Below are 26,554 nucleotides of genomic sequence, written 5' to 3'. Positions count from 1 at the left end.
AAGTGGGCATACACATATTTGCCTTTTAAGTACAGAAGCTGTCTCAAGGGTCAAATGCAATAAACACTCAGTTTAAACATCAAATTTCTGAGGTTTGTGAGGACAGAAACCTGCATAAGGCAACAGGGTTAAAAACTAGGGTAGAAAGTTATCCACTGAAGCAGAAAATCTTTGGCTAAGGTTCAAAGATTCAAACTAACAATGCAGCATGAGATCAATAAAAGGGTCTCAATTTGGATAGACCTGGCTTGGAGTCACGACTACACCACTAACTAGTGTTATCTTAGACAAGTCACTTAACCTATCTGTTTATTTATCAGTAGAATCAGAAGAACAGTTCCTTCCTCACAGGGATGTTACACAGATTAAGTGATAGGTTCAGCTCCTAACACAGTGCATAAGACTAAAAGTGGCTCAAGCTATTTACCAATTACACACCATCCTGTGCACACACATGCATTCTCTTGACAAGCTGTAGGTAACTAAATACATGACCTCTTCCCTTTTCTATGCAAAGACTTTTTCAAATAAAGTTTCTCTTAGCACTATTTCCTTTGTAAAATGAGGCTTCTGTGATAACACCAAATACAACTTGAATGTCAACAATAAAACAATAAAACGTAGATTTTTTTTTTAATCATTTCCATTTCTTTCTCAGAATTCCAAAATATTTCAGTCATTTGTTATAGAGGGCCCTGTTGTTCCCCGTCACAACGAAGGACTTATCCCCCCCAGCTGCTGGGAAGGATGCTGCCAGACAGCTGTTGGCTGTTGTCTTCTCTGGGAATTGCCCCTGGCTAGGAGGAGCCCCTCCACTCCCCACGGGTTGGCTGAGGCCTTTGGTGAGACTGCATCAGAGCCCAACTTCTTCTGCCCATTCCTGCTTCCTCCCCTTCCTTCCACAGGTATTGATCCCAAGAGCACTCTCCAATAAACTTCCTGCGTGGACTACTCCCCAGGGATCCCAACTGTGCAGCAGCTACAGTCCAGAGTGCATCTGCCAGAGTGAGTGTGCTTTAAAGGTTCCTGTAACGTGGTGAATGAAGTGCCTTTTACTTTGATGAGAGCTAATGTACCCACTTTCTCTACAACTACAAAGCAGTACTTCTCACTGAGGAAGATGAGAGAAAAAAATGAAGACATTAAGTTAGCCAAATAATTAGTTTTGCTCATTTGATCACAGAATCAAATGGTTAACTGAACTGCGCCACTGTTTTGACGTTGTAAAGACAAAGCCCTCTATACAGCACATAAAGAAGCCTATCTTTTGGGTCCTTGGCAATTTGTTCAACTCAAACTTCTCCATAAAACTGCCCTCACCCCCAACAACTATATTCCACTAAAGATGAATGCTAAACCATTAGGTTTTATTTTTATTATTACACAGTATCTTGTTGTCAACAATAAGTAAACGGGGAAAAATGCTTGAAAATATGTACTTAAATTGCCTAAAAGTTTTCCTCCCACCCTTTAAACTGTGTTAGTTGTTAAAAGTGAAGGCACTTTGTCAAATACATTTAAAAGTATATTCTGGCCAAAAGTAGATTTAATATCTCTGGCAATTTAACAATATTTCCTAAAAACTGCAGTAACTTTATCCATACCTTCAGGGTCAACATCACTTTTGCCCTAAGGGGCATAAATTGAAGGAATAATCCACACTTACCCAGATTCTGTGGTTAATTCACTTGCACAGTGGTGACAATGACATAGTTTATATGCTATTTAATCTAGGGCTACTGTAAAGTTGCACAATGTCAGCACATTTTCTAATAAGATATTTTTCAATTACAAAATAGAACTTTTTAAAGAAACAACTTTTCTAATATGAGCCCAGAGTTCCCTGATGAGGCTCTGCTATTACAGTATTTTCTCTAATCCACTCTATGTTTTCCTCTCTAAATTTTACTACCTTCTGTATATTGACATGAGCTCTACTGAAACTCTCTCGAGTATGAATTAGCCAGGTGTTGACCTTGAACAAAGACCTGACTGCCAACTCATTCTTTCATACAGTAAACAGTTCAACTTTTACAAGCCATCTTAACTTGTCACGCTTGTCTGAGAGACAATACAGTATAACAACCAAGAGTGTGGACTTGGTTCTGAGGGTCCCATGTTCAAATCCCAGCTGGGCCTCTTGTTAGCTGTGTGACTTGAGCAAATCACTTTAAAACTTCCTATGCTTCGTTTTTTTCATCTGTATAGTGGAGATGTTAACCATTCCTCTCTCACTGGGCTACTGTGACGATTAGTGAACATATGTAAAGCATCTGGGACAGTGCCTGCACATGGTATGAACGTGTCTGCTATAATTAGTTTGCCATTCTATTTTCATTTTCCTCGAGTTCCTCTTCTCATAACCTCTTTGGGGGATGCAAGCCTGCTAAGGCATCCCCTCATCTTGTCACCAGATTCGTCCTCTTGACTCACTTCTCTCCTCTTCACAAAGCTCAGTTTTCCATTCCTTTCTTGGGGTCGCCATCTCCACCAGTTACACACATTCCACTTCCCCATTATTTCTGACTTCTTATTGCCATCTGGCTCCAAACATTTCACTTGCAGCCTAACAATGATACCATGTAAAATATAAGCTACCAACATGACTAACCTGCATGGCTCTCAAAATGCAGGACTGCTGCTATCACACAGCCTTGCACTGGGTTTTTAACGAGCTGTGTAGTAAGCTCGGTCTTGGCTAAATTGGCAGGACATACTCTAATAGTTTGAGTGCTGGAGGGAAAGGGCAAGCATCTAGGACGTAAGATGCTGAGTTTCAAATTAAACATGAATTCTGAAGAGCCCACTGCTTTTCTGCCAATGAGGTATGGTCTCTGTCACCAAAGTGCCTTTATTTCTACTTCATCTAATATCATCATCGATATGAGCTCTGGTTCATATTGAGTTCCCGCAACTCTTCAAGGCTGCGTGAGATAGAAAAGACTTTATCTTGCTTTCCCAACAGCTACTGTGTATTGGCTCCACAAGGCAGGCAGCAGTAAAACCTAGTGGGAGTCAATAAACTGAGTAGATAGGACTCGGAAAATACCTAACCAACCAAATAGGTTCCGTAATAATGTGACATTTTTATAGTCACATTTTTTCACCATAACAGCGCTTGAGTGGTATGCATTATAGTATTTCAATTTAGCCATTTATCTAAAAATGAGTTTTATTTTCGCTCATAAATAAACAGTGACATTCCAGCGATTTGAAAAGCTCAGCTTCACCTTTTGCTGCAAAGCCCATTTTACAATTACAGAAACATGCCCTTTTGTGCCATGTTGCTTAATCTTTGATTTACGGCTCTTATCTTTGTACAAACCGCTTTCTGTAAACTACACGAAATTTGCACAAGCTCAGCGATTTCATTCTTATTTCTAATCTTAATGGGTTATTTTCTCCCTAGCGGCCATGCCCGTCTACCAAACAGGCTAAGGAGCAAGTATTCACTCTTTCAGTTCACCAAGTATTATTCAGGGTCTCCGCATGTTCTCAGTCTGAAATAAGTAATGAATTTTCCTAAAAGCCTTGGAGAGCTCTTCCAGAAAGTCTTTCTTTCCTGTTGCCTGCTGCTCCTCCCACTTCTTGCTCCAATGCGCCTCCCAGCAAAGCCCTGACAGGCCACGGCTCCCTGCCCTCCCTCCTTTCCACACTTAACTTTCCCCAGGCACCTTCAGTCAGTGTGCAAGGGAGAAGAAAATTAAAACAGCACAGGAGAATGGCTCTTCCTCCAGTTCCATCTTGTCTGCCCTTCAGTGGTGACACTTGTATGGTTACGGAGTCACTCCCCACTTCTTCCAGAGTCTATCTACAGCTCTAGGTCTTGGTGTATAGTTCAGGGGACACTGGAGATGTCTTTTATGGTAGTTTACTTAATTTGAAGGAAATCTGTGTCTTGTTCAAGGTTCAAGATGATAAGTGTAGGTTCTTACGTCTTCCTTCCCCTGTATTCATACATTACAGACTTGGAGGGTGTACCTCAAAGTTTGTGCTCTGGGGTTGTTACTAATGACTTGTTTCATTACAGATGTATTTTCTTCTCTGTTTTTTCATTATTTCTGTTGTTGTTTGGAGGTGAGGAGAAATGTACTTTCACTCCACCATTTAAAATAGAAGTCTTTACAAGACTTTGGTAAAAATGCAGAAAGATGCTGATGATACAATACTAAGTGAAAAACTGCAGGCTACACGATAATATATCCAGGATGGCCCATAATTATGATACCAAATACATGAAGGGGATAACACACCAATATGTTAAATCACTGTCTCAGAGATGGATAATGATTTAAAAGTTTTCTATTGATATTTCTCTGTATTTTCCAAGTTTTGTGCTTTGAGTGAAAGCATTACATTATACTGAGCAAACAGTGTTCACAAAAACACAATCATGTAGCAGCACAATCTTGTTTGGGACTCTCAACTATGCCCAAGCTTATGTGTGTACACTTTTTCATTCAACAAATACTGAATTTCTGCTATGGGCCAGGCACTATTCTAGTTTTAGGGAATATAGCAGTGAACAAAGGAAAGTCTTACACATAGCAGCTTAGATTCAGGTAGGGGAGATAGATAATAAATAAGCAAATAAACCTAAGATATGTTAAGCTGGGTAAGTGCAATGACAGAAAAAAATAATGCACCGTAAAGGTGCAGAGAATGACAGTGGATTGAGAGTAGCCACCAAATGTTTTGAGTCTATATTGATCAAAGAAAGCAAGGAAGGCAAAGGAGCTAAAAAAGCAGACACTTAGAAGAGACTCACTAAATTCATACTACAGATTCATTCACTATTCATTATCAGTTAAGTGGTCATTAAATCGGTAATTTTTTTTTTTTTTTTTGATTTCTGGGCAATTCTCCTTAAGGTCACAATATTTTTACCTTGAAATATATAGTGACTATTTCTTCTGAGCATTTGTAAAACAGCGTATTTTAAAGGTTCTTCCTGTTAAGACATTTAAATAGCTCAAATAATGAATAGTAAAAGGGACTGCTTAATGAACAATGAACTTGAGAATTCCCACCAAGCAGGAATTAACTAGGTGCTGTATTTTAACACACTGGGTGCATTAAAAGATTGTTCACCTTACTAACTCTTTTCAGGAATTGTGTGGGGAAACTAAACACACTTAGGTGGGACCCTCACAAACACAAAGTTCCTTGAAGTGAACTTCAGCAAACAAAATCGTCATTTAAAATGTAAAATAAGGCAAAATTTCACCCATTATAACACATCTACAAAACACAATGAAAGCTAGTCAAAAACAGGAGTTGAAGTACAATGCGGTAACCGGTCCCCTTCCCACTGAGGCTAAGGATACGGTCCTCTGTACACAGAGGGACGCCCACACTTCAGTGAGTGCTTGCTACACCCCGCTATGCTGCAGTAGCACAGGCTTTTCTGTTTCATTTAATCATGAAAACACCCAACAAGGAAAGTACCTCCATTTCAGAGGTTAAGTAAGTTGCTCCAGGTCCTACAGCTAGTAAACCACCGAGCAGGAATTCAAACCAGGCACCCTGATTCCAGGATCGTCACTTTTAACCACTACTCCCTACTGCCCAACCCTAAGCTAACGATGACACCAATGGAAGCTTCATTTTTGATGGAAAGAATTCTGCACTATGTAATATACTTCCACATTCAAAAAATTAATAAAATTAATTTTAATTATTTGTTAATTTAATTAATAAAATTAGTTTTGTATCTAAAATTTTTATGTGTACATTTAATTTTAAATATCTATTTTTGAGAGCCAACACATATTATTCTCTCATGATATGTCTGCTTTTAATTTTGTTTCCTCTTAGGCTGTTGCCACGTAGGCTACTTCTGCAACTAGACAGCTGCTCCTCTCTCAATAAACCCATTGCATCAACGTTATGAAGACTTGTAAGTTAAAGAAAGCTCCACGGCAAGTTCTAAAGAACACAAGCCATGCTCTGTATTCTCCCATCCATCTATCCATCAGTTCAATAACTCCAGGAATCACTATAATAAATTCTCTCCACTTGATTTCTACTGCCTCTACCCTAGTATAAATCTCTTTTAAGTTTTCACTTGTTTTGATAAAATACTATCCTTACTGGCCTCCCTGTAATAAATCTCTTGCCCAATCTTCACTTTTCTGCCACGTTCCCTTTCCAAATCATAGCTCAATTTTGTTTTTCCCCTTTAAGAGAGATAATGTATGCAAATAAATTAGCACCTTGCCTGGTCTACAGTAAGTACTTTGTTAACACTATTATTTTTGCTACAGCTCTGAGCCAGACATGAAGCTGAGCACTGGGACCGTGGCAGACATGGACGAGCCATGGTCCCCGACACCAAGGAGCCCAGAGTCTAGTGGAGAAAAGTAAACAGCCTCCCACCACACAGTTGTGGAAACACCTCACCCCAGCATGGGTAGAGGCAGAGGTCAGGAGGAGTGAGCTGACAGGGTAAGAAGGCTGAGAACAGGAACAGGCAAATTCCCAGGGCACTGATAGACTGGAAATTACAGGCAGCTTCACGTCATTCAACGAGTCTCGACAAGGGTAGGGTATCAGTCATGGGACCTAGGAGGCTGCACAAGTGGACAGGGCCAAAACCACAGGGGTTTGTATGTCATGCTAAGGATTCTGGATTTTATCCACAGGCAATGAGAACCTGTACTAGCACAGTTACTGATGGATTCATTCAGAAAGATCAACTTGGTAACACTGAGGTTAGTCACAGATCAGAAAGGGGTGGAGCTGAGTGACGAGGCTGCTGTGGTACTCTAAGGGACAGATGATGACCACCTGAATACAGATAGTAGGAATGGGCATGGGAAGGAGACAGTAATGTTGATAGTAACTGAGTAAACAAGGCGACTTGTTGAGTATATGGATGTTGGGAGATACTGGGAGGGTTCAAGAGAAGGGAGTGTCATGGATAATTACTTTGAAAATTGGGGCCATTCACCAAACTAAGAAATTGGGACAGAGTCAAGATTTTGAGGGAAAATGATGAGTTTACTTTGGGGGGGATGTGTGCAGACTTTGTGAGAGCTAACAAAACATCAAAATGCAGATGAGCAGAAGTCAAAGAGCATCTCTAGCCCGGGGCTAGAGATAAAAATTTGGAAGTTGCCAATGCAGGTGACAGAATAACCCTTGAGGATGGATGACACAAAAATCCATGCAGGATTTATGAATATCACTTATTAAAAAAGACAGATATGCTTTGTCCACACTGGGAAGCAGATCAAGATTCGGCTCCAGTTATCCTTTCAACATGATCTCCTGCCACTCCACACCACCATACATCTTACTGTGAAGTCACACCAAAACACTTATAACTTCCCAAGTCTGTCAGACTCCAACACCGTCCACTAAATTTTCTGCCTGGTGAACATCTACTTGACCTTAAACTCTAAATCAAATGTCACTTTTCCTGGGAAGCCCTTGATGATCTGACCACCCTCCTCCCGACTCCAGGTGGAGTTCACTGCTCCCTCCTCCTTCTTTCTACAGCAGTTGTTCCCCACCCCTACTGTTGATAGACAAGTTTTCCTCCTCACTAGATAGAAAGTTTTGAGAAGGAAAAGGCTACAGCTACACAGGAAAAGGTATAAAAGCACGTTTACAGAATGACGGCATAAAGCAGCATGTCCTCCTTCTGCAAACATCATCCATTACTCTAAAGAGTCTATGATTACTTCTGTTTGGCAAGCAGCCACAGAAGGTTCTTGGGTATACTGTGATATTTTCAGTATGATCTACAAAGAATTTTAATTTATTCCCATGTTACCAGTATGCATGTCGACACACTGATGTGGTGAAAAGAGTGTAACCATTTAGAATAATAATTACTATGAATACTCTAGTTCCTCTCAGTGAATATACCACTGTATTTCACTCAAGGCAAAAAAAAAAAAAAAAAAGAGAGAGAGATGAAATCTAAAGAGTGAAAGGAAGCAACAGGAGGCCTCCTTAGCCATCAAGTGAGAGGTCACTTTGATATAATCTCTCTTCCAGAAAGGACAAGTCAAAGACAAGAAGCAAACAAACAAATAGTTGAGAAAGTTTATATCTGTTAAGTGCCCAATATATGAAAGGGATATTCTTTATGAAGAAGAAGACAGAAACCCTACACGGGTTTGACTTTAAAGAAAAAGGAAATGCTAAAGAATAAAAAGAAATCCAAACATTCAAAGGACAATCATTCCCTCCAGAAGTAACAGCTCCTTGAATAGAAGAGACAACCTGTAAATCCTTATTCAGACTGACATCAACAGGCCTTTCAAATTGCTAGTCCTCCCTTGACTCTACTTAACTGTACAAAAGAGACATTTCTGAAATTCACTTTATTTCTTAGTCTGTTAGAGAATACATCTACATTTTTTCCAAGACATTGAGAGAATCATGTATATCGTCTGAAATTTCAACAACTATGAGAAATTTATTACCAAACCGAAAAAAGTTGTAGGACATTTTGTTTTTCAAACTGACCACTACTTCTTCAGGGAATCTGTTAGTTTTCATTCTTGACAGTTTGAGTATACTACAACTTAAAGATGAGATGGCTCTAAATATTACAGAGTGACCCTATTTTACAAGACTTGAGAATGAGAACTCTAAGATGGAAGTAAGAAAAAGGTGTAAGTGCAGAAAATCTACAATACAAGCATCAAAATGCTGGTCTCCTATTAATCTTTGATTATAAACAAACATATTTACCCTCAAGAATCTAGAAGGAGTTCAATCCTAAGGATCAACTGTCTTGTCAATACCAAGAGGGTATAAATGTGGAAATGCTTAGCCCTGGCTAATTACAGTAATTAAGGTGAAGATGCTGAGCCATTCATGATTCAGTCCAATTATCATTTAGTGGTCATGAATAGGCTGTTATTACATTAGGTACACCCACTTATCCCAAGTAGGTTATGTTTTAATTTACTAAATACTCTGAAGTTGCAACTTTCTTTTCCAGACATGCTGTGACTCTGTATCCTGTGCAAAGAAACAAGGTCAAAAATCTTCATCTTTCAGTTGTAAAACTGAAGCGCTGTGTGATCTTAGCCATTGACTCCTCTGTTTCACTTTTCCCATTTTTAACATTTATAAGATGATAGTTGTTCTGTCACCCTTTTAAAATTTTAAAACATTGTTAAAACAATTAATGACAAACCCAATACTTTTGTTTAAAAAAACCTGATGATGATAATAATACTTAACCTTCTTGAATACTTACTATAAGCCAATCACTGTTTTAATTTCTATCTAACTCACGTGATTCTTACAACACCCTCTGAGACAAATTATTTGTGTCAGGTTCCCTCACTTGTGTTAGGTTCCCGAGAGGAGACAGGTGGCACAGTCAAGTGCAATTCAACTCTATTTTAATAAAGAGGTCATTTGCAAAGGTGTGGGCAGGACTTGGAGAAACAAGAGATGGGGCAGTACCCTGAGCTAGCAAGACTAAAGGGGAGCAGTTATCAATATGAAGTGTCTAGGGGAGGGCACAGTTACCAGAATTCAGGACGGCTGCTTGCCGGAAGCAGTGGCTAACAGTCTAGGGAGGTGACCTGAGAAGGAAGGAACTCAAGGAATGAAGAGCTCAAACTCTTTCTCCCTATCTGTCTGTTAATCTCTTGATGCCTCCCATTGGCCAAACCCAACCAGCACACAGAGCAGGTGGAGACAAGAAGACAGTGGATCAGATATGCATGGTTCCATTTTATCCCCATCATCCAAAACTTACCTTGAATAAATAAAGCAATCAATACTGGTTAGTGAAAGAAGAAACAATATCAAAATAACAAGAGGTTCAGTAAGCTGCTCCAAATCACACACACAGTAAGAAGCTCTGAGACTCAAATCCATGCTCATAACTGGAATAGCAGTCTGCCTCCAGCCACCATCCTTACCCCACACCATTTGTAAGCATGCTGTTGGGTGCTTCGGGTGACATTGAGAATGACAGGAAATTATCACCACCCCCCAGAAGCTTGTCATCTGTGTGCCAGTTTTGTTATCTTCCCATCTCATTACTATTCCTTTTAGCATCAAGAGCTCTTACAATTCCAGCCACCTATTCCAACTAGCGGCTGAGCAGTGAAATCTTCCACCACGTGGCATTTTGTCCACTTGTTTGACAGTATCCTGCTTCACAGGGATGTTCTGAGTATAAACAACACAGGTTACATGATGGTATCTTTTGAGAAGACAAGCCTTTAACCTCTACTTACTGCAATGGACTAAGCCTTAGGTCTTATATTATTAATACCTTTACTTGCAAGACAGGGTGAAGGATTTATTTACTCAGCCAGCATATACTGATCATATAGTATGTGCCTGAAACTGTGCTCCGTACTTGCGCAGACTGAGAGAACGTTCTTACTAAAATCAACAAGTGGCTTTCTACAGGAATGAGTCAACAAGTATCCAGAGGGAAGTTTAAAGCATGTTACTCACCAGGAGACGTTGTGGGCACATAGCCTAGAGTTCAGTCAGGGTCCTGCCCTCAACAGCACCTGGTCCCTCCCCAGGTTGTTCTGAGTTTGAACACACAATAAAATCCTGTAATAAGGACAAGCCATCCAAAGGCTAATACTGTTCCTCTAGACAATCAATATTCTGCTATTCTCCATCTTTTAGGGAAGGCCTCTGCTTTGAAATAGCCCTCTGTACAAGGGCCTGCCCCAAATGGATCAGAAATTCCCCCCTGGGGATTTTTGTTAGTTCTTCTTTTGAGCTTGGGGAGGCCACTCTTTCATGCCTGATCCTGACTGAAATAGCACTTAGAAATCTTTTGTCTTTTCCAGGGACAAGGCAAGTAAGCTGGCACAGCTACTCCCTTTCACGCTGTGCAAGCATTAGCTTTTTGCATTTTTAAAAACTATTCTACGAAATGTCACACGGTGAGGTCCACCAAAGGGGGGAAGGGGGAAAAGAATAGCAGAGCTGATTTTCTACACGCAAGTTCTAATGATTTTGGAAAACCATCAACCTAGATCCAATTTTTCTACTAATTTGACAGTTTCCCACTAAGAGCAAGAACGCAAAACCATCAATTAGTCTCGTGGTAATTATATTCTAAAGAACAATCTATTTTCTCAATGATTCTAACAAATGAACAAATTCACTTCATTACAAACTCAAATATTCAAATTACAAATTCAAATATTCGACAAAGCTTACTTCATCTAAGAGCTCTAGGTAAAATCCCTCTTGCCAATATTCTCCGCACATTTACTTAGGTGCACACACCTGTGCTTTCTATTACCAACGAAAGCTCTGAGTGTGCAGGACTTCTGCTGCATGAAATACATTTACATACATTATGAAACAGAAACAAAGAAGAATCATTGACAGCTTACATCCCTCTTCTTATCAAATCAATCTGCAGCTTGTGAAGAGCTGGGCTACTCCCCTGCAACAGGAGTAAACATTATGCTCTATCCAGTGCCCAAGATTTCTAACATGTTAATCTGCGAGTACTCAACTTAATTAAAGATTAGGCTTTTAAATTGTATTTTTAGTGCACAACAGTACTGCTAAATTATGATGATCAGCGGCTAAGAGTGCTTATGTCTGCAGAACTCATGGAATGAGAATGAATCATTTATTTCCATCTTGATATGACTGCTCTTCTCTGAGGCGTCGTTCTCCGAGTTCACAGGCCGTGGAGTTCACTGGAACTGCATGACTAAAACACAGCTTGGAGACCTCATTTATGAAAATTCCTTTAAACCTTTCACCACTTTGACAAATCCAGTCCAAGTCCACTGAGCCAATTCAAAAAGTAGCTCTCAGCCTTTTTATAGGTTTTCAATTACACCAACACAGCACACCAGAGCTGTCGTGTTGGACAGAGGACACTGCAGTTTCAGAGAGGCAGTGAGTTCTTTTTAAAGAGACTCAAATGAAAGCCGCATTGCCCAAACCGGAGCCAACAGATGAAAAGCATTGTCTGTTTTGAACCATCCTTGACTTATTAAAAAGAGACCTTCAAATTACTTAGACACGGTGAGTGTTTAGTTACCTACAACAGGATGTATGCTATGATTTTTCTAACTTTTTAGAATTTACTTTGCAAAAATATTGGCAGCTACTTTGCCCTCCAACTGCTCCAAACCATTGTTTTGTTTTTTTGAGGAATTGGTCAAAACATTTTCTAGACTTCAGTCATCCTCTTCCTACATGGTGTGTGACAGGAGGACTTATGTTTCCCTGTATGTACTCTGAAAAACAAAAGCCTCAAGCAGGTCAACGAGCTTTCCAGGTTGAAAATGGGAATCAATGGTAAACTGGAGGTTAGGACTAATCCCACTTTCTATTTCACCGTACTCTTTGAGAGGGCCTGAGGTAACCATTCTCTTTTATGAGACAAGAAGCCCTTCTTAAAAATGCTTTTATGACTTAACAGATCAAACACTAATATTTTCTTCTCTTTTCAAACTTTGAATTGATTTGAATAAGTAGTTAGTATGGTTTTCTGGGAGTGCCAACCTTTGAGACTTGGCTGAGTGAATTATTTTAAGTGACCTTTATCATTAGGGGTACAATAGACAAGCAAGCACATACACTTAGTTGGTTAACAGTACTTGCAAAATTTAAATACTGTACATACAAGGACAAATTTACTCAGGACATAAATCTCCCGTTCTCTCAGGGGAAATAGTGATGACTGCAAAACCACTGGAAACAGAGAGAAATCTCATCATTATGACTCTAGCTGCTGCTTGATGCAGACTATTCTTTGTATGTTTAATGTTCTAGATGTCAGTTGGCCTTTTTTGTGATCTCAGTAGGAGGTTTGTTCAGTGGATGAGTTTTGTTTTGCTGTTTGGTCTGTCCTATTATTTTTTTTTTCCCCTTCTTGTTAAATAAGATCGTTCCAATTTAACATGCTAGACTACAGGTAAGTTCCCTTACTATTCAATATTAGAGGAGATGAAGCTTTAAGCTAATAAATGAGACACACAGAAGCTCAGCAGAATTCTAGGCAAGAATGTCCCTTCTGACTGTAGCAGCCCCCTGTCCATTCAGTCTGACTCCAGTGTGGTTCAGTGGCCTAGGACACAGCCTGCGACTGAAAGGCAGGAGCCAGGGCTGGGGAGGTGGCCCCTACCAACAAATCCCTTCAGCTCCTGGGGTTACAAATAACTCTCCCCACCTCATTAATGTGTTCAAAGTCACAAATGCCAATGGTGGGCCTACTAAACACTGCACTCTATACCTGGGGACAGAAAGATGATGTCCACATTCCCTACCCTCAAGGGCCCAGGTTCGAGAGCACAGACAGCCGAGTACAACACCTCCCATCGGGGAAACAGAAGAGGCGCAAGCTAAGTGCTGGGGAGAAAGAGGTGGCAGGTGCTGCGGCTGCCCTTGGGACTCCCAGGGCCTCATTAGAGCCTAAGCCTGCAGTCCACCATGGGAGCCACCAGCCACATGGGGCGACTGGGCACTGCAAGTGTGGCTAGTCTAGATTAAGAATAAAATACAGCCAAATTTCAAAAAGTTTGGGGGAAAAGGATGCAAAGAATGTAGTTAACGTTGTTTTTTTAATATAGCTTAAGTGGGCAATACTAATAGTTTGGATATATTAGGCTAAGTAAACTATTATTAACATTAATTTCACCTGCTCTCTTTTACTTTTCCTACTGAGCCTGCTAGAAAATCTGAAGTGACCTATGGAGCTCGCATCCGAGGATCCTCCTATCTCTAGCAGCCAGTTCTGGTCACAAGCAGACACTGGGGAGGAAGCCCAGGAGGCTGTCTCAGGCTGGCGGGTGAGCAGGGAGAGGCAGCCGTGGATGAGAGAAGAGGTGACACACGGGAACCCAGGAGCGGCTCTGGAGAGGAAGCAGGGGCTGGCGGTGTGTCTGCTTCCTGAAGAGCACTTACCTGCCCGATTCATCTGCAGCACAGAGACCACAACATGAAGGCCGAAACAAGGACAAGAGTCACATCCCTAGTAAATGAGAAGCAGCCCATGGTTTACAGGGAGCTGTGCTCAGCAGGGGACCGACCAGACCCACTCACCAGCCCCAGCTTCACCCTACCTACAGCCTGTCTTATGCTCCCTCTGCCTTCTCATCTGCAAACCGGCGTCTGGGAGGAACTGCCCTGCAGTGTCTCCTTACTCTGCTGAGGAAGTCTCTGGAAACCTGAAGCTCTCTGAACACCCTGAGGCAAGGTGGAAAGGGCTCAAGAAGCAGACACATTTGGTACTAGTGTTTTGAAGCTGCAATGAACGGAAATTGGTATAGAACAAATTCTTTACACTTCCTTTTCATCCAATCTATCACACTTTATTTAAATTCTTAATTAGTCCCCTTCTTGGCTAGATCTGAGCCAGATGTTAGTGCTGTGAGCTCAGGAACCACATCTGTGTGCTGCTGGGACCACAGCTCTGAGTACGGAGTATGGAGCCCGGCACTCTGGGGCCCAAAGCAAATGCCTGAGGACGGGTTCAAGCGGGGAACATGCAGTATTTGTGATGTTGCGCATACACTGAGTTAAGGTTCCAGGTGTGCAGCCGGCACTCAGGAACCAGTGAGGCGCGCACCCAGGGACGGTGGAGCAGTCTCACTGATCGCTCTAAGAATGTAACCTCCTCTGTGTGCGAAAGAGTCGTGGCAGGTGGCGGAGGACAGCGAGCTGAGGCCTTCCCAGCCCTCCTCTGCTCCCAGCAGGAGAAGTACGAGAAACATTCCAGGAGGCTCTGGCGGCCGAAGCAGCTACTGACCAACTTTGGACAGGGCAGGGAAGGCTGAGAGAGGTGAGGACTAGCAGAGGCCGGGAAGTTTCACTGGCCGGCTCTCGGGCCTCGGGTCTCCCTTGGTAAGGTGAATGGCGTGGAGGCCGCGTCAAGCAGCAGTGACGCGGGTCGAGGTTCTGCGTTTAATTCCATTCTCAACCACTTGACAGCTGGGAGTCAAGCAAGTTCCTTCTCCAAACTTCATTCTTCACAGCTTAAAACAGGGCTCATAATGCACATCTTAGGGGGTTAGTTGGCTATGATGTGCTTTTCAGAAAGGACTGGCACATGGTGAACACAATAAATGGTAACAGGTGATACGTGGTAAACACTCAACAACAGCTATTATCGTCCTTCCAGATTATAGCTTTTAAGCAAGGTTTTTAACCTGGAGTCCATGGAGCCCCAGGAAATCCACAGATGGAAACTCAAAATCAAACACAAAGCGGTGTGTGTGAGTGTGTGCACATCTTTTTTCTCTAAGGAAAGAATCCCTAGCTTTCATCAGAACTGAAAAGACTCCGAGACTGAAAACAGGTTAAGGAGCAGTCTTCAGCTTCTGTGGCTTCCAAAGTGTTTAGCTCATTTTGTACATCTATGGTGTAACTTTCGGTGTGGTTCTCAGAACTAAGCCTCTTCCATGTCTGATCAAGAGGCCCGCATTTTACACGCAACAGTACAGCCTCTGTAAGAGGCCTTTAGTATCTGGCAACAGCAGAATCACAGGAACATGGCTGGAACTTCCAAGGTAGAAGTTCACCTTAATTTCAAAAACATGTAGCACTGGAGTCCTTACCTCTTTAAATATCTTTTTCCACAGTATGTTTGACAAAACTGATGGCCAAAGGAGGCAGCTGGAATGTTTTATTCTTAGGAAGTGGTCATTTCATTTCAGAACAACAACAAAATATCTTAATAGATGAGTTGGAAGAGCCCAAACAGAGACTGGACCTACTCCTCAACAACCCAGATGAGTGCCTGGCAGACTGGCAACCTCCAGGAACAGGGAGCTTAGTGGCCAGCAAGCTGCTTCAACTGTTTAAATCTTAGTTTCCTCATATGGAGAAAAAGGATGATAAAGGTTAATACCTCCTTCCAGGGCTGCTGTGAGGATTCAGTAAGAAAATAACTGTAAAGCCTCTGCTAAGTCCCTGACACATAGTAGTAAGTACCTCACAGACAGTAACAATTACATATCCTCTTTATGGTAAGAAGACAAACCTCTGAGCCATAGAGTCCAGCCTTGAGATTAACTTGGGGTCACTGATATTTCTCCACCTCTTTCTTATGGTAGTTCTTAGTAAACAAGGAGGAAATGAGCACATCAACAGCTGGGAGAATTGCAAAAGTGTCTGAGCAGCAATTTCAAAAAGAACCTGCCTTTGTGTCCAATATTCCAAGATGCAAATGCAAGAATGAAGGTAAAGGAAATAGAATAAACCTATAAAATCACCTTAAAAACCTGACGATTAGTGATTCTGCATTTAAAATGCATTTAAAAATTATTCTGCATATCTGATGTGAGAGGCACTGTACTCAGCACAGGGATATACAAAGACGAGGAAGCACGGTGCGGTGCAGCGCTCAAGCCATTCAGACCAGCAGGAGAGCCAGGCAAGTGCTCCCAATGCTGCACCACAGGGTCAAGTCCCAGGCAGGGGCTGGGCAGGGGAGGGTATTCAGCAAAGGGGTCTTGAAAGAATAACACCTGGGTTGTGTCTGGAAGGAGATGTTCACTAGATCAAGAAAAGAGAAATAATATTCCACAGAGACAACAGCACATGCAAAAGCATGAAAATGAGAGAAAATGGACATCTGACGAACTTAATGTTAAATAAGTCAGTGCAGCATGGGGATCACATGGGCAGTCTGCTTCACACCCTTCCTCCCATCCATCCTCTGCATCCAACAGGAGACAGGACACACATGGTGGGGAACCCTGGAATTTATGGTTAACAGCTTGAACTTCTTCCCCAGGGCTATGAAGTTTTGAATGGTTCCTTTTTTCATTTGAGATACAACTGACACATAACATTATATTAGTTTCAGGTGTATAATGTAATGATTTGATATTTGCATATACTGTGAAATGATCACCACAATAAGTCTAGTTAACATCCATCACTGCACATAGTTACAACCTTTTTTCTTTCAATGAGGACTTTTAAGATCTACTTTCTTGGCAACTTTCAAATATGCAATATATTATTATTAACTATAGTCCACATGCTGTATATTACATCCCTGAGACTTATTTATTCTGCAGCTGGAAGTCTGCACCTTTTGACCACGGAGTCATGATTCGATTTTATCTGTCTGTTCTTTAGAAAGAGTACTCAGGCGGTGGTGAGACGGATGGCCTGGCAGCAGAGAGACTGGAGGCAGCATTCTAGAGGCAACTTGTGAGGAGTGAAACAGGGAGTGGCTAAAATAATGGAGGAAGAGTAAGACAGATGGAGAAGGAGGCCCTGGTGACTGATCAGGGGGAGGAGGGAAGGGAGATGATCAGATCAGGCATACTCCCAGGTTTCTGGCTCGGTGGCTTAGTGGGCTGTGCTGTGTCCTCCAGGGAAAACAGGTGGAACCGGAGATATCAGCCGTTTCTGCTTACACAGCACCTACTCTTTTCTTTTCAATATTTTCTCTTTAAAAACCACCCCTTTCCTGCTGTCACGGCATTCAGTTTAGGAGGCTTTTGTTGACCACCCTCACTGGCACATCCTTCACGCTGGACCCACTCCTCACACAGGCCTTCCTCCCATCCCCCAAGGCTCCAGGACTGGGCCCATCATCAAGGCCAAGCCAGGCAGCACATTCCCAATCTCTGGCCATTAGAACTGGCTCAGGCGTGGGCATATGATCAAAGTAGTCTAATGAGAGTTAATCCTGAATTATTATCTTTTTCCATAGAGATTAAGTCTAAAGCTGCTGATGACCATTTCACTACCACAAAGAAGACCGAAAATCAGAACTGGATCCTTCCTGAACTTTTCCAAGGAACCAGGATATGCCCCTTCCTACTTGAACATTTGGTTTCTGTATGACTTGCTGCCAAGAGTCCTGACAAACACAAAGAGTAAAGACAACTGTTTCAAAGAAAAAAAGTCTATTTTTGTAAGTGGTGGATCATAAAGACCTACATTACTGTGACACTAGTACCTTAAAACATTTAAATCTACAAAAGGCATTTAGGGTCTTTGTAGCAAATTCTTCCGAGAATCATGAAAAGCCAGACCAGATTTTTTTTGAAAATGTTACTGCAGCAGATAATGGCACATTCACTCATTAAGTTAACATTTATTCAATATCTTCAGGGTTCTTAGGCTTGTGCAATAGAAACTAGACAAGTATACACTTGGGTTTGAGCCGGTCCATCCAAGGCCCTTCCACGAAGTGCAGCTGTGTGTGCTGTGCAGGCTAACTGTGTGACGTTACAGAGGCCAGGTGTCTCTGTCTGGCCCGGCAGCTGCACTTGATGTGAAGGATGCCACCTGAATTTCAGACTGCCATCTATGAAACAAGGCTGGTGAGCAGCACCTCGACTGAGGCCTTAGGTGAAAGACGGAATAGAATGGTTGTACATTCCTCTGCTCTCTAACAAAACACCCACTGACACGTATGGAAAAGCCTGGATGGCACATTGTGCCGGGCTCTCCTGCCAGGCTCTACTCTCCCTCCATGAGAAAACCTTGCCATTAGCAGGGGTTTAACCGCCAGACAGAAACGCCAGAAATGCACTGATACCTCTATGTAAATATGCCTAAATTGTCACCTTCTGCCTTGCCTGCTTCCCAGTCGCTCTGCCCAAATAAATCTCCAAGCCTCCGCCTCTGGCGGATATTTGCTGGTTTTGCCACCCTGAGTCCATTCCCAATTCTGACAGAGTGCTCCCAAGTCCTTTGTGGAAGTACCACCTACTTCCCATTGTGTGCTGTCTTAGGAGGGGCAGTCAGTCAATGCTTCTGGCTCAGCAGTGGGCCTGCCACTCAAACCAGGCCAAAGGTGTTCTCTTTCCTGCTAGGCTAAGTCCAAAGGCAGCGCTTCCAAGAGCAGACCTCCAGCTGTGTGCTTCAGGAAAAAGAACATCAGTTCCTCCTCCCCTGCCTCCCAGCGTACTTTTGCTCCTCTCCTGAGAGTGCTTCTGACTCGCCTTTGACCCTTAGGATGTCCTCCAGGTTGCATTTTGTTCTCTGTTGCTTTACAACTAGAGAAACTTAACTGTATACAATCCACTGTGATTTAGACACTAAGCAATACTAACATTCATAGCATACTCTGCAGCTTATAAAGCACTTTCACATTCAATTTATCTCCTTTAATCAACCTTCCTGGAACTGAATTTTTCTCCTCCCCCCAAATAAATCACTTATTGATTTCTCTATTTCTCACAACAGCCCAATCATTCTTTCAGTTACTTAAGCTTTTTTAAATCTCAGAATGATTTTGACTCGAGGCTTTCACTAACCTTCTGCAATCAGTCACCTAATCCTAAATATGGGACCTCCCAGATCCATCCCTTCCTTTCCATTTTCTGTCTCCCCTTTTGTTAGAGCCCTCCTCACCTCATAACAATGGTTTGCTGACTCCGTTACCACCCTACTGTCTCCAAACCATCCCAACACCACTGGCAGAGGATATGGCTAAACTTTTGCTATCTTTGTGTCACTCCTCTTCTACCTATGCTTTACAGAACAAAGATTACAGGACACTGATTTATAGGCTAATTCCCTAACCTTAATTCTCGGCTGTCTACAGGAACACTATCTTACAGTATGCTACTCCTCAGCAGAAAACATTTGCTAAGACAAGTGTTTTCAAACATGTACTAGATTGCAACAACAACAGAAAGTTGCTACAATTTTTTGCAGCTCTCTCTGGCCATAAGTGGCGTCTTTCAACACCCCTTGAATCTGGGGGTGACCTTGTGATTTGATTTGGCCAATATAAGGGTAGCAAATACAAGCAGAAGCTTAAAAATCACCCTGAACTGGGGTTTACTCTTTCGCTGCTCTTGAAACACTGGGTGACTGCCAGATGAAGCAGTCCAGGCTAGGCAGCTGGAGCATGCGGGGCACATGCCCAGGCACCTGTTAACCTGGCCTAATAACCACCAGACAGAAACGAGGCCATCCGAGATCATCCAAACTACCAGCTGGCTGAAGATATCTGAGGAACTCAACCAAGACCAGCAGAAGAACCACCTAGCTGAACCCAACTTGGGCTGCCGACCACAGTCATGAGCTGTAGGGGTTGTTTTAAGCAACTACATCTGGGGGTGATTTGTTAGGTAGCAATGGATAACTGATAAAATATCTAAGCTGATTTGGTTACTTTCTTCTAGAAATTGCTTTTTGGGGGGGTAATTCGGTTTACTTATTTATTTATTTATTTTTAAATGGAGGTACTGGGGATTGAACCCACAACCTTGTGCATGCTAAGCGTTCTGCCACTGAGCTGTATCCTCCCCCCAACCCAGGAATTCCTTTTCAATTACTACTCAGTGTCTTGGACACTCAATTATGAAATATCTTTTTTCATGTTTTGTACCCTTATTTAATTTTTCATGTGTCCTATTCACCCCCTTGTAAGTTCCATGTGAGAAGACTCTGCATGTTATTTTTATGACCCATGTATGTACAGAGTGAATGCATAATGACTATTTAGGAATCAATCAGTACTTTTCCAGGGGCCCAGCCGTGAGTCATAGCAATCAACATTCATCATTTCCACATATATTTTGATCATTAACTTTAAAAGCTTAAAAAAAGAGATGGTTAGGTACAAACCATAAAATATAAAATCTAGTTATCTAACCCATATAAGTATAAAATCATGCAGGGTGCATATCACATAAGTAACCATTTCATTGATTCATTTTCAGAAAATTACTTCTTATAAGCAGAATCCACACACCATCTAAGAAGCACAAGGAAACAAGTATATAAAGGTAAAAATTTCACAGAAGCAAATGTTTGATTTCCATCAGGAAATTATTTTTCTTCCAAAACACATATTTCTCCTATTTGGTTTGCAACCCTAAGCTGACAGACTGCCAAAAACAAGGTTTCTATTCTAAGAGTGTCACTGATTCTCTTGTTGCTGTTCAATTAGATTTTGCATTTAAAAGAGAAATTCCCTAGTGTTTCTCATAATGATGCACCTGCTCCTTGGGGGATGTCCTCTTTTGACAAGAAATGCCTTCAATCTGGCAAGAAAAATGGCTCCAGGCTTTCTCTGATAATATCAAAGATCATTTATTTGTACTAGATGTTTATGTGGGTTTTCCTCTGCTTACAAGTGGTGAAGTACCGCTGCAGTTCCTTCCACAACAACAGAGCACACAAAGTTTCCTGGCCTCTAATCTGCATTTCCACTGTACACCTGCATCAGAATAACTGCTCAGAATCAACAAAGCTGTGACACAGTAGACACAGAAATTATTTGCTTCAATCACTTCCCTTTGGACATCAATACACGGCAAATGTCAAATCAATAAATGCAGCATCATTTCAAATCTACCATCTTGTAACCTTTCCTCAGGAAATGCTAGGTATAGAGAAAATGAAGTTTATATTCAAAATTGTATCCCTTTTTTTTTTAAATTTTTTATTTCTAACTGAGAGGTCCAAAGATCCTTAAAAGAAGCACCACCTTCTTCCTGTTTCTCGACTTGGAGCTCCTATATATTTGGTTATGGGTAATCTTCAGTTAATACTGCCTTCCAGAGAGACTTCTGTGATGGTGACAAAAATGTCACACCTTTTCAAATAGTTTTAAGGACACCTTAAAGGTGTCTCCCTAGACTCTAACCAGGTCGAATGTAGTTTAACATTGAGATGCATCAGAAATACCCAACAGACATTCTCTCCCAGATGTGAACACATCAGCATACTGCTTTCCTACACCTTGTTCTCTTTGCCATTTACAATTTCAATGTGTACAAATGAAATACAGATTTCAGCCCATTCCCAACTGGGACGTCTGCTCCATAATGAGAGAAATAGGTTTTTGCCTTCCTGCCGATTCAGCAAGGAAAGCCATGCTTGAAAATTACGTGTTTAGAGTGACACCTTGGAGAACTGACGTACTCTGCACACATGTAATCCTCATAAACCTCCCCAGACAGCCCTTATTTCATTTTGCAAACTGCACCCTGGCTGGGATCCACAGCACGTGGTGTGTGGTGAGACTGTCCTGCAGTGGTTCTCCCTTCCTCTGGGCTCTGTGATGGGCACTTGTCAGTAAAAGCCAACAGGAGTGGGCCCCAGCCACCAGCAAGTGAAAAACCGCCACCAACAGTAAGCTTCCTTAATTAACTTTCCCAAGGAAAGCCTGTTCCCACAGGAAAAAACACCACGTTTCCCCCCTTCCTAGCGGTCCATTGAAAATGAGCAACAATGCTATTGCCTTTTTGTTTCCTAAAGACTTTCTTCGCTGTGAGCAGTAGCGTGTTCCTCAAAGAATGCTAGTATTTCCTGTGGAAACTGTATGGCTGCCAGTAATAGCTCATAATTTTCCCTCTTTTCTTTTCGTAAAAATGAAATAAACAAAACGTGGCATTTGACAATAGCCAAATACCAGTTCACCTCACTTACCACCTGCAGACGAAAGTCATCACCACGAAAGAAGGCCAAGAGAGAAACATTCCCGGCTACAAATGACACGGACGAGCCCGGGACGCAGGATAGCGCCGGAGGGTGGCGGTCGGTTCCTGGGCCAGGACGGGCAGCCAGGGAGCTGGGGGACGAGCGAGCGGCTCCCCTTGGGCAGTAACAACCCCAGGCGTCCGCTTTTGCGATTATTGTTGTTGGTGGTACTGTTGCTACTACTGTTACTTCGACCCTCGATATCTCAGCTCTTAGGAGCCGCGGCACTGCCCATCCCTGCCTCCGATACGATCCGAGGTGGCAGCAAGAACAGTCACCACACGGAATGGACAAATAAAAAGAACAATCCTTTGGAAATTGAGGCAGGGGCCGTTCCCCCTCCCCCAAGGAGAGCAGCCGCTTGGCTGCCGCCGCCGCCGTTACTATAGAGACCTCCCCCTAAACCCTTTCTGCAGAGGCGCCGCCGCTTCTCGAGCAGCCCGGACTCGCGGCACAAAGGGGGCCCGGGGCTCCGGGGGGGAGCCGGGGCGATACCCTCCCAGGTCGCCCAGTGCAAACTTGGAAAGGCTCAGCCGCCCGCGCCGCCGTCCCCCGCCTCCCCGCGGCTCCCGCCCCAGACCTGGACTCACCCCGGGCTCTGGGCACTGCGGCGGCTCCAAAGCGTGGACCGACCGACGGATGGACTGACGGACGGACGGCAGCGGCGGGAGCTGAAACCTTCTCAGCAGAAGCGGGCTGGCGGCAGAGGCGCTGCCGCGGCCCCGCTACGTCACAATGCGGCCGGGCCGCCGGCGCCGCTCCCCGGGCCCCCCAACGGGCGCGCGCGGGCGGGGGTAGCCCCGGGGCGGCGGGCGCGGAGGGACGCGGAGCGCGGCAAGGGCGCACCGCCGGGACCGGGGCGCGGCCACCACAACCCGGGGTGCCGGAGCTGCCGCGCCCTCGCGCTGCTGTGCGCCCGGCCCCCGCCCCCCGGCCCGCGAGCCCGCTCGGCCTGACTGACGGCGACCCTCCCCGCCCTCCCCGCGGCGGCCCCCGCCCCGGCAGCGCCGCCTCCTCGCCCCCGACCCCCGCCCACCCGCCGGCGCCGTTCCGAGAACCTGCTCTTTCTTCCTCACCTTTCGCTCCTGTACCTCTGCTGCCTTCGCCGCTGCTCCACTGGCTTTCTCCTCCCTTCCCCTCCCCTCCTACTTTTTGCCCCCGCTTCCCTCATTCTCCTCCGCTCCCCCACCCTCCCTTAGTGCCTCTCCCAGCGAGATGAAATCTCCCCTCACCGTGATCCCTGCATCAGCCGCTGCCACCTCATTAGTCCCCAGACCATCCCGCGGTTCCAGCCTAAGCCGGGAAGAGTCTCGGGAAGGAGGGAAGCGGAACGTGGGCACGGTCCTGGGAGACTGTTGTGCTTCAGAAGCTCCTGGCGGAGTGCTTTGCGTTGGCACCGAGTCTTCACCTCCAGCGTTCCCTTCCCTCCGCTCTCCACCCACCCCCCACCCCCCACCCCGCCCGCCGAGCTGCCCACCCTCGAGGACTTCGCCAAGGAGGGAAGGGCAAGGGGGCTTTGCCTGGAATGTTCTATGCTCAAGTGTGGGTGGTGGATGGAGGAGACTTTGGTCTGAACTAATGGCTTTTTAATTCAACAACCTTTAATATACCGACGGCCCTGCAGTAATATTAACTTCGCTCTTAGCGTCTCTTTCTTAATTGGGAGCGGGTGGGGAGCTGCTGGATGAGACATCGGCAAGTCAGCAGTGGTGACTGCCTCTTTCCTTCCTTATTTCCGAGATGAAATTAGGAGGAGTGGAAGCATTTATGGTAACATTGGCTCAGCATCATCTCGCTTTTGCCCTTTGGAAAGCTTTAAATGGGTTTTAAGAAATCTCTTTCCCGGGAGAGATGTCTGTGAGAAGCTCACTCAGCAAAGCCATGGAGGGCCACACTCTTGCTCCAGCTTGTGACTGCTGGCCTGTTGCCCCTCCAGAAAAAAAGTGTGAGGAAGTAAGTTCTCCTCTATCTGTTTAGGGGCGTCCTCATTCCCTCGCCAGTTCCAGAGGATAAGAGTGGCGTCACAGTGCTGGGAAATTAAGCCTTATCAGAGTTAGTGGCAATGGGGATGTGTATCGTGTGTAAGACTGCCACTGAAAACATTACCAATAAAAAAGGAAGGACCTAGTTGTTTAAAAACGGCGGCGCCTTCAATGACTAACGTAATACTGCCCGCAGTGCCTGTGTGATGCAGGGGCTGCTTTGCTTGGCATTTCAGGAAAGAAGCCATTGTACTATTTGGAGGACATGGCATGAGGTAATCTTTGCCAAGGACATATCTGGACAAGTACAATAGTCACTGAAATGAGGACTACCTTGAAGGCCAGCAGAAGACATTTCACATGCTTTTAATACATTTCCTACTGAGAAACTAAATTTCTCTCTGCTTTCTGACATGAACAGCCAAAAGCATGTTCTGCAGTGTTGTAATTTGTTTATTGTAATTTATCATATATGAGACTTTAAGTACATACATGGAAAGTGTCTTTGCATTTTTAAAAATACACATCCCTCAGAAAATATAAAATCAGATGACATCATATGGCACTAAAAATACTTGAAAATATTGGGTTTAATTCTTTCACATCTGGTTAAAATAAAAGTGCCTTTTTTTTTCCGCCTCATATAAACTCAGAGAAAAGCACATCTTGCTTCTATCCAGTAGATATTGATGGAATTGGTGTCACCCTCAATATGTTCTATACACAACATTCTTTTATTACCATCCTCTTAAATATTTTGAGAGCCTGCTTTTTAAAAATCAAAATTTAACTTATTGAAGGAGTAATTTTTTGAAGAATTGTAAGTGGACATCTCCTTCCAACTGCCCAAACATCTTAGCTGTAACAGTGAACCAGGTGTTAACTCAATGTAAATGGTACAACAAGAAAACAGGCTTGGGACTGGGCATAGCTCAGTGGTGGAGCCCATGGTTAACATGTGTGAGGTCCTGCATTCAATCCCTAGTACCTCCATTAAAAACAACAACAACAAAAGAACGAGCTTGATTATGCTGCATGGATAGAAACTGGGTGGCCCCAGGAAAGAAAATTATCTTTTTGTGCAGCCAAAGGAATAGCATACTGTATTCTAAAAGAGCAATCTCTGAGATGTTTCAGATATTTTCTTGTTTTTTATAGTTCTTTTGTTATGGTTTATTCTGTTGCTAACATGTTTTTGATCACATATTTACCATTGTTTCCATGTGATTATTTTTACACTGTGATTAAAACTTATGCTTTTACACACTTTCCCACATAAGCGGTAAGTTTGCTTTTACTTGGACTGTTTGTTGGTTTGCTTCTCCTGTGCAAAGTCCTGCCAAATCCTAAACCACAGTATTGATATACCGAAGTGTGGAAGTAGTGAAGTAATTGGGTTGAAACAGAGCTGCTAGATTTTAGATTGGATGGCAAAAAAGCCAGCTTCCTCAACACAACATTGACTTTTAACTGCTCTCCCTAGTTCTTCAGTCACTTCTTATTACCAACTAGTCTCTGATACTCAGTTTTCTATTCAAGCAACTGCCTCTATAGGCTAGTTAGTACCAATGGACTGGTTTAGCAGCCATAACCACTAGATGATTTACCCCTTTTTAGAATTCCATGCCTGTCACAGCATGGAGTGTGCACTTAGCATTGTTCTGCTTCATGTCCATTTCTTATCCCCTCCCATTCAATTCTCAGTTCCCATCAAATGCCAGGGAGTTCATACTACTCATATTTGGATCTTCGACACAGCAGATTTTTATATTCAAGAGTTAGCTACTGAAAATAATTAGTACAGAAGTTCATTGCACTGTATATCATCTGCCAAAGAGCTGCCATGTAATTATTCATTCAATTATTAGAATTAAACATCTGCTTCTTTCTTTTTACCCAGTTTCCATAATATTTCTTTATTGTGCTACAGAAATTGGATAAGCCTGCTACAATACTGCCAGTGATCAAGCAGACACTATCCTTTTTTTTTCCTCCTATTCTTTAAGTGTAGACTTGCTTAATAAAACATCTAACTCTGTATTAAAGGCTCAGATTTTCAATTCTCATTGCAGAGTCTGGATCATTAAAGACAGCCCTGTTTGAGATCCTTTTTGACTTCTGGTTGGGACTTATCATTCAGTTGGGTCAGACTGTTCTTTTATTCTGGCGTCAAGTTTGCTTCATTT

General features: G+C 43.1%; 1 protein-coding gene across 6 annotated transcripts in view; it reads right to left on the bottom strand.

The window, feature by feature from the left end:
• Positions 1-24,302, bottom strand: part of SNCAIP (synuclein alpha interacting protein) — a 142,674-nt gene extending 118,372 nt beyond the window's left edge. The window contains exons 1-2 of one of the 6 annotated variants that reach the window (XM_032476580.1): positions 23,619-24,302; positions 22,977-23,097 (exon numbers count right to left, since the gene is read on the bottom strand). The gene's annotated coding sequence lies outside the window, so the exon portion shown is untranslated. Of the gene's footprint in view, positions 1-22,335; positions 22,910-22,976; positions 23,382-23,462; positions 23,514-23,618 lie in introns of those variants that run through there. The other 5 variants (XM_032476579.1, XM_032476581.1, XM_032476582.1 and 2 more) reach the window with 5 other exon arrangements.
• Between the last annotated feature and the right edge of the window lie 2,252 nt (positions 24,303-26,554).

Source organism: Camelus ferus, chromosome 3 (assembly GCF_009834535.1).
Source record: "Camelus ferus isolate YT-003-E chromosome 3, BCGSAC_Cfer_1.0, whole genome shotgun sequence".
Lineage (NCBI taxonomy): Eukaryota > Metazoa > Chordata > Mammalia > Artiodactyla > Camelidae > Camelus > Camelus ferus.
Note: the sequence above shows the minus strand (reverse complement) of the source record. Positions and strands in the feature narration are given on the sequence as shown.